At 48.2% G+C, this 6,444-nt stretch overlaps 1 long non-coding RNA gene across 1 annotated transcript; it reads left to right on the top strand.

The window, feature by feature from the left end:
• The first annotated feature begins 251 nt into the window (after window positions 1–251).
• Window positions 252–2,021, top strand: LOC131508555 (uncharacterized). The gene is made up of 3 exons (XR_009260060.1): window positions 252–1,216; window positions 1,496–1,588; window positions 1,686–2,021. It is a non-coding gene; the product is annotated as an uncharacterized LOC131508555 (long non-coding RNA).
• Window positions 2,022–6,444: the final 4,423 nt, after the last annotated feature.

The raw sequence follows: 6,444 nt of genomic DNA, 5'->3' as shown, positions 1-6,444 counted from the left end.
TATCCCTTGGGTGAATTCCTAGTGGTGCGACCTGAGAAACTTAACAGAAGACCATGGGGGAGGGGAAGAGGAAAAAAAAGTTAGGGAGGGAGGCAAACCATAAGAGACTCTTAAAAACTGTGAACAAACTGAGGGTTGATGGGGGGCGGGAGGGAGGGGAGGGTGGGGGATGGGCATTGAGGAGGGCACCTGTTGGGATGAGCACTGGGTGTTGTATGGAAACCAACTCGATAATAAATTTCATATTTTAAAAAGTAAATTTAAAAAATAACCGTTTTGTTCAGAGATTACTAGATCTCTTATGTAGAGCAGACCATTTGAACAAAATTAAAGTCTTGAGAAAGAGGTGAAAACTGGATTTTACTACAGTCCTTTCAAAGAGTCAGTATCACCAGCTGACTCTCCTGAACCTCCAGTGTGTTTTGAGCTGATGGCAGAAAGCTGGGGTTCAAGGAGAGTCTTGGCAGCGAGAAGAGGGTTTGTCAGAACAATGAGAAGGTTGAGGCTGGGTTGCCAGCACCAGTGGGATCACTTGGGCCAAGGGCAGCAAAGACAGAGGGCGCCCGTGGGGCCGGTTGGGTATGAGCTGCCGTGTGGCTCAGTTTCCCCCAAAAGACACACGTTTACCTGGGCCCCTGCCTGGGTCACGTTGGTCTCAGGTGAGATCCTGCAATCCGATAAGAGCTTGTTTACAACAGCAGGTGGTCATGTTTACCTGGGCCCCTGCCTGGGTCACATGGTCCCTGCTGTGAAGGACTCTTCGTCTGTTGGTTCCACCGCCTACCCGGTTCCGTATCCCGCGGTGGCACACAGGTCCCGCCCTCTCCGTGCTCCTGCTCCAGATCCTTCCGTACCCCTCTGTCCGTCTCTGCCCTCCCTGCATGTCCAAGCGGCAGCCCCCTTTCCGGACGAGTCATCCCAAACCTCCATCAGAATAAAGAAGTAGAACAAAGCTCTCGTCGTGCTGTTTCAGCTGCTCAGATGGGAAGACGCCCTTTTTTGTTCATCCTTACGACGTCTAAGGGCACACTTTGTCTTCTCAACGAGGCGGGGAGCTGGCGGTCTCAGGAGGAACAGTTGCGGAGAAGGGCTGAGGGCTGAGCAGGACGGTCCCAGCACGGCATCCTGTCTCAGGTCCCACCGCTGGAGCCGCACGCGTTGCTGGCCTGGTTCAAGAAGCCATTCCAAAGACACCATTCCACAGAAAGGAAAATCAGTAAGTAATTTCTTTCCCCCGTGTCGCTCCATGGGTGACAAGGACACATACACCCACCCGCGACTGTGAGGGAGTGTACCCGGAGCGAAAGGCGTGGCTCTGAATGAAAATCAAGACAGATGGCGGAGGCGAAGAGGCCAGCTCAGATGGATGCTGATGTGCAGGGAGCCCTTTTTCATGAGCATTTAATTTCGGTTCACCCGGGGAACTTTGCGCCCCGGCGTGTGTTGCCGGGGCCATAATTCCATTTACAGAGGGACAGCGTGGAATGTTTTTCAGGGTGAAGGGTGAGTCTCGAATCTCTTGAATCTGAATCTATCCCGTGGCCTCCTCATCTTTCCCAGTTTGGAGAGTACTCTACAGAAATTGCAAGTAAGTGATGAAATGTGAGTGCCGACGGAAGAGAATTCCTCCTGTGCTTTCGAAGTGAAGCTCACCGCAACTGTAATCTATCATTTCTTGCTTCCAGAGCGTTGCCACCGAAATGGAGCTGATTCAGCGCCGTTGGAGGAAACAGTAGCAACATCACGTTGAAGGAGCTTCGTGGTTTTGTGGCTGATCTATGCTTATTTCTTTGAGGCTTTCTGAAATAAGTATTGTAGACAAAGCTCTTTATTCTGTTCTTTCAATGGCTGGAAAACTATTCAGCCCTAAAACGGTTCTTAATGCTTTGGCGAGAGGTCATTCCAGATACAGCTGACCTTGAACGATGCGGGGGTCAGGAGCGCCAAAAACGCTCCCCTACCCGCTGCAGTTGAAAATCCCCATGTAACTTTTGACCGCCCCCCCCCCTCCAAACTTAACTGCTAATAGCCTACTGTTGACCGGAAGCTTCACCGATAACATTAATAGTCGATGAACACATGTTTTGTATGCTTTCTGTATTATAGACTGAGTCAGCTGGAGAAAAGAAAATGTTATGAAGCAAATCATAAGGAAGAAAAAATACATTTAGAGTCCTGTTCTGTAGCTATTGGAAAAAATCCCCTTACAAGTGGATCTGGGCAGTTCAAACCCATATCGTTTAAGAGTTATCTGTAGTGCCTCGACTATTTTTGATACTAGGAAACATTATTTTTCTAGGCAAGGTAGCAAACTTATTTTCTTTCTGACTTGCCTTTTGCAGTAGGTGTTGAAATGCAGATGTAACAATATTGCCAATTATATCAAGATGATGAAGCAATGGAAAAGTTCTAGAAACAACCCTTGATCCATTAATAGAATTAATGGTCCCATTATGTCATCTAACAAGTTTTATTTTCCTCTGTGTGCTGAGAAGCATGAAATTATCATGTAAATAATGTCACATCTGTGCAAACAATTTGCAAGGTGCTCTCCAAATTCAAATTTAAGCTGTCATTTCTCTTTGTTTGTTAACTGTTTTACGCCCTGAAGTTTTTTTCCACCTCACATGAGAACTGTATAGTGATTTTTCATTCAACCCTCATGCTTGCATGTCAGGAACCTGTGTGTCTTAAAGGATCTGGAGAAAGTGTAGTTCGGAATTCACATTCCGTGAGCAAGAGGCTTGTTTGAATATCCTTTAGTATTCCTAGCTGGCTCCATAACCCTTTTAAAGGTCATTTAATTTCTCTTTTTGCATTTGCCAAGTTTGTTTTTATGTCTTCATGCTTGTGTGATGAGGGTCCCTGTAGTCTTTTAGCTTCTGGATTATTCTCTGTGGACTCCCCATTAGATAACTTTGCCTGCCGAGGCTGGCAGTGATTGAAAGAAAGAAATCACTAGAATCATGGCCATCCTGGTTCCTCAAGCAGCCTCTTAATTCTGGTGCTTACCTCCAAATCTTACATGCTGGAGCTTAAAACTTAATGGGATTCCATAATCTGGCTGTTGTTGAAAGCCTAAATGTCCGTCAACTGATGAATGGATAAAGAAGATGCAGTTTATATATACAATGGAATACTACTTGGCAATGAGAAAGAATGAAATCGTGCCATTTGGAGCAACGTGGATGGAACTGGAGGGTATTGTGCTAAGTGAAATAAGTTAGTCAGAGAAGGACAGATATCATATGTTTTCACTCATGTGCGGAACTTGAGAAACTTAACAGAAGATCATGGGGGAAGGGAAGGGGAAAAAATAGTTACAAACAGAAAGGGAAGGAGGCAAATCATAAGAGACTCTTAAATACAGAGAACAAACTGAGGGTGGATGGTGGGGGTGGGGGAGAGGGGAAAGTGGGTGATGGGCATTGAGGGGGGCACTCGTTGGGATGAGCACTGGGCGTTGTTTGAAAGTGATGAACCACGGGAATCTACCCCAAAAGTCAATAGCACACTTTACACACTGTATGTTAGCCAATTGGACAATAAATTACATTTAAAAAAACTTAATGGAGGGGCGCCTGGGTGGCACAGTCGGTTAAGTGTCCGACTTCGGCTCAGGTCACGATCTCACAGTTCGTGAGTTCAAGCCACGTCGGGCTCAGTCCTGACAGCTCAGAGCCTGGAGACTGCTTTGGCTGCTGTGTCGCCCTCTCTCTCTCTGCGCCTCCCCCACTCACTCTCTCTCTGTCTCTCTGTCTCTCTGCCTCTCAAAAATAAAGACACGTAATAAAAAAAATTTAGGAAAAAACTTAATGGGATTCATTTTCAGAGAAATGAAGTTTCTGGACGTTGTGTATTTTGGTGTGGGCATTTGCCACTGTAGACACTTCACACACACACACACACACGCACGCACACACACACACACCGTCACTCGGAACTTGTGTTAATTGGTGATGCAAACCCAAACTATCCCACAGAGAACTGAGTACATTCCAAACCTTCCAGACACTCTAAGCACACGTTTTACATCATTTCATTAAATTCGGGCCTACCCACTCAGCACTGTAGTTTTGTTAGCCTGACAGTTATTTCTAAGGTCCCTTTTGTTCTGCATTCAGATTGTCTTCAGTAAGTGTGCTATTTAGGTTTTGCAAAGCAGAACCATCAGTCTTGCTACGATGCTGTTCCATTGGGCACTGTGTGCAGCACCAAACTGATTGCAAATCCAGTTTTAACATCTCAAGGACGTGAGGGCTGGGAAATATTTTCTCCTGCCACTTGGGTTTGGGCAGAACAAGATAATTTCTTGCCCTCTGCTCCATGCTGCATTATTAAAGAGGCTGTTGTTAGCAGAGGCTTTGTTAGAGTGTGAATGGTGTGTGCGTGCGTGTGGATGGTGTGCGTGTGGGTGCGTGTGGGGGGGAGGGGTGGAAGGAGACACCAGGCTCAGATACGAAGGCTGACTACCGTATGAAGTTGCTACGATTTACAGCGTCCTATCTCAACAGCTATGTCTGATGGGGATGTGGCTGGGATTCTGCTTCTGTAAATGTTGGATATTTGGATATTTGCTTACTCTCCTTTAGCATGACTTAAAACTCCTAGAAACAATCCTACCGCTTCCTGGCCGTTCAAGGGCAGCGGTCTCCAGGTGACTGTGGCGGCCAGTTTGGTAAAATGGCCTGTGTTAAACATACATTTTACATCGTGGGTAACGAGACCTGCCCAGGTAACCGACTGCGTACCTTTCACTCAGGCTCACCTGAATGGAGAGCTGGTCAGGGCTGCTCCGCGACGGTGAGCGGGCTGTGGCTTCTCACTCCGGGCTTTTTGTCGCCCCTGTGGGCGCCTCTGGGTGGAGCCCTGCAGCCCAGGGCACGTTCACGGAGGCCTCGCTGTGGAATGTCACCGTGGCTTACAGTAAAAGCGGGCTCCTTGGAATTACCGGGGTTGTTGATCCATCCCGGATTGACCTGGTGTTGACACAACCATCCGAGCATGGAGTGATCTCAAAGACCACCGGAACGGATGGCATTCGTCCTTGTGACAGATCGTCGGGAAAATGAAAGACTTTGGTGTAGCGTCATTTTCCGTCACCTTTGGATCACTTGCAAATCTGCCCCAGGCAGGCATCTCGGCAGCTGTCTGAAAAATTGTAGTTGCACACTCAACAGCACGCGACCGTCCTGCAGAGCCCTGATCCTCAGGGACGGGCCGTTGTAGAGTGTGGCTCTCCTGGTCCTCCCTGGGGGCAGAAGGACTTCGGGGAGACGAACTCTCAGAGAAATGCCTCACTTGTGTCAAAGTCACAAAGAGAAATGAATGCCTGTTTCCTCTTCCTTAATCTCTCCGTACTCATTCGGTCATTACTGCAGGAACGACAGTGAGTTATAGGGACACAAGAACACTGTTTTTCCAGGAACCCACCAGAGAATTTTCTTAAAATGTAAGATCATCTATTCTCTAATATAGCCTCTGGAAATGGAACAGCATGTGCATTTAGGTGTATGGTTTGTTTATCATTATTTTATCCCAGCAGGTGTTGACTGCGGACCCACTCTGTACCATTATTTTATCCCAGCAGGTGTTGACTGCGGACCCACTCTGTACCAGGTTCTATTCTAGGTACTGAGATCAGAGCCTTGAACACAGGAGAGTGTGAGGTCCTAGCCTCACTCTGCTGACTTTCTAGAAGGGAGAGAGATGGTAAAAAAGCAAAACATGAACGATAGACTCACCCTCAGCATAGACGCCAGGAGGAAAAGGAAAGGAGGAGTAGCTGAGAGTGAGGGGGGCCCTCCTGTGGACGGGGCCAGGGACAGGCTCCCTAGCACGGAGAGATGTGAGCCCTTCTGAGCGTCCCGAAGGAGAAGCGTGGCAGGTGCTTATCGAGGAGCGCCGGGGCCCGCGGAGGCACGTGCTTGGCTCCCGAGCTCGTTATTCTTTTCAAATCCCAACCTGTAGTGAGTAGATCTCCTCCTCTTTGTCAGCTCCCAGGCAGCCTTTGGAGAAAATGCCCCTGAAGTTTCAAATCTTGACTTCAGTGTTCCTTGTCCTGCTTGTACCCAAGGTCGGAAAGGTCTCGGGCGAAATTTTGTCTTAGTTTCTTTTGAAATGAAAGAAGGCAGTAAAAATCACATCTTGGCCAATGATCCTGGTCTGTGACCCCACGTGTGACTTGCGCTGGCTGGGTGGGGATAAGCCCCGGACCCTCCAGGGTCACTCTTCTTCTATTAAATGGGGGGAGTTGTTTGAGAGGGATTTTTAGGTCCCCAGGAATTATGTGCGTCTCCCCACGTGAGCCCCTGTGCGTCTCCCCATGTGGCCACTGTGGGTCTCTCCACGTGAGCCTGGGCGCCCCTCCCCACGGGAGTCGGTGTGTGCTTTTCCATGTGAACCGTGTGCAGTTTCCACTTGCGCCTCTGCTCTCTTTTTGCC

Source organism: Neofelis nebulosa, chromosome 1, assembly GCF_028018385.1.
Source record: "Neofelis nebulosa isolate mNeoNeb1 chromosome 1, mNeoNeb1.pri, whole genome shotgun sequence".
NCBI lineage: Eukaryota > Metazoa > Chordata > Mammalia > Carnivora > Felidae > Neofelis > Neofelis nebulosa.
Note: the sequence above shows the minus strand (reverse complement) of the source record. Positions and strands in the feature narration are given on the sequence as shown.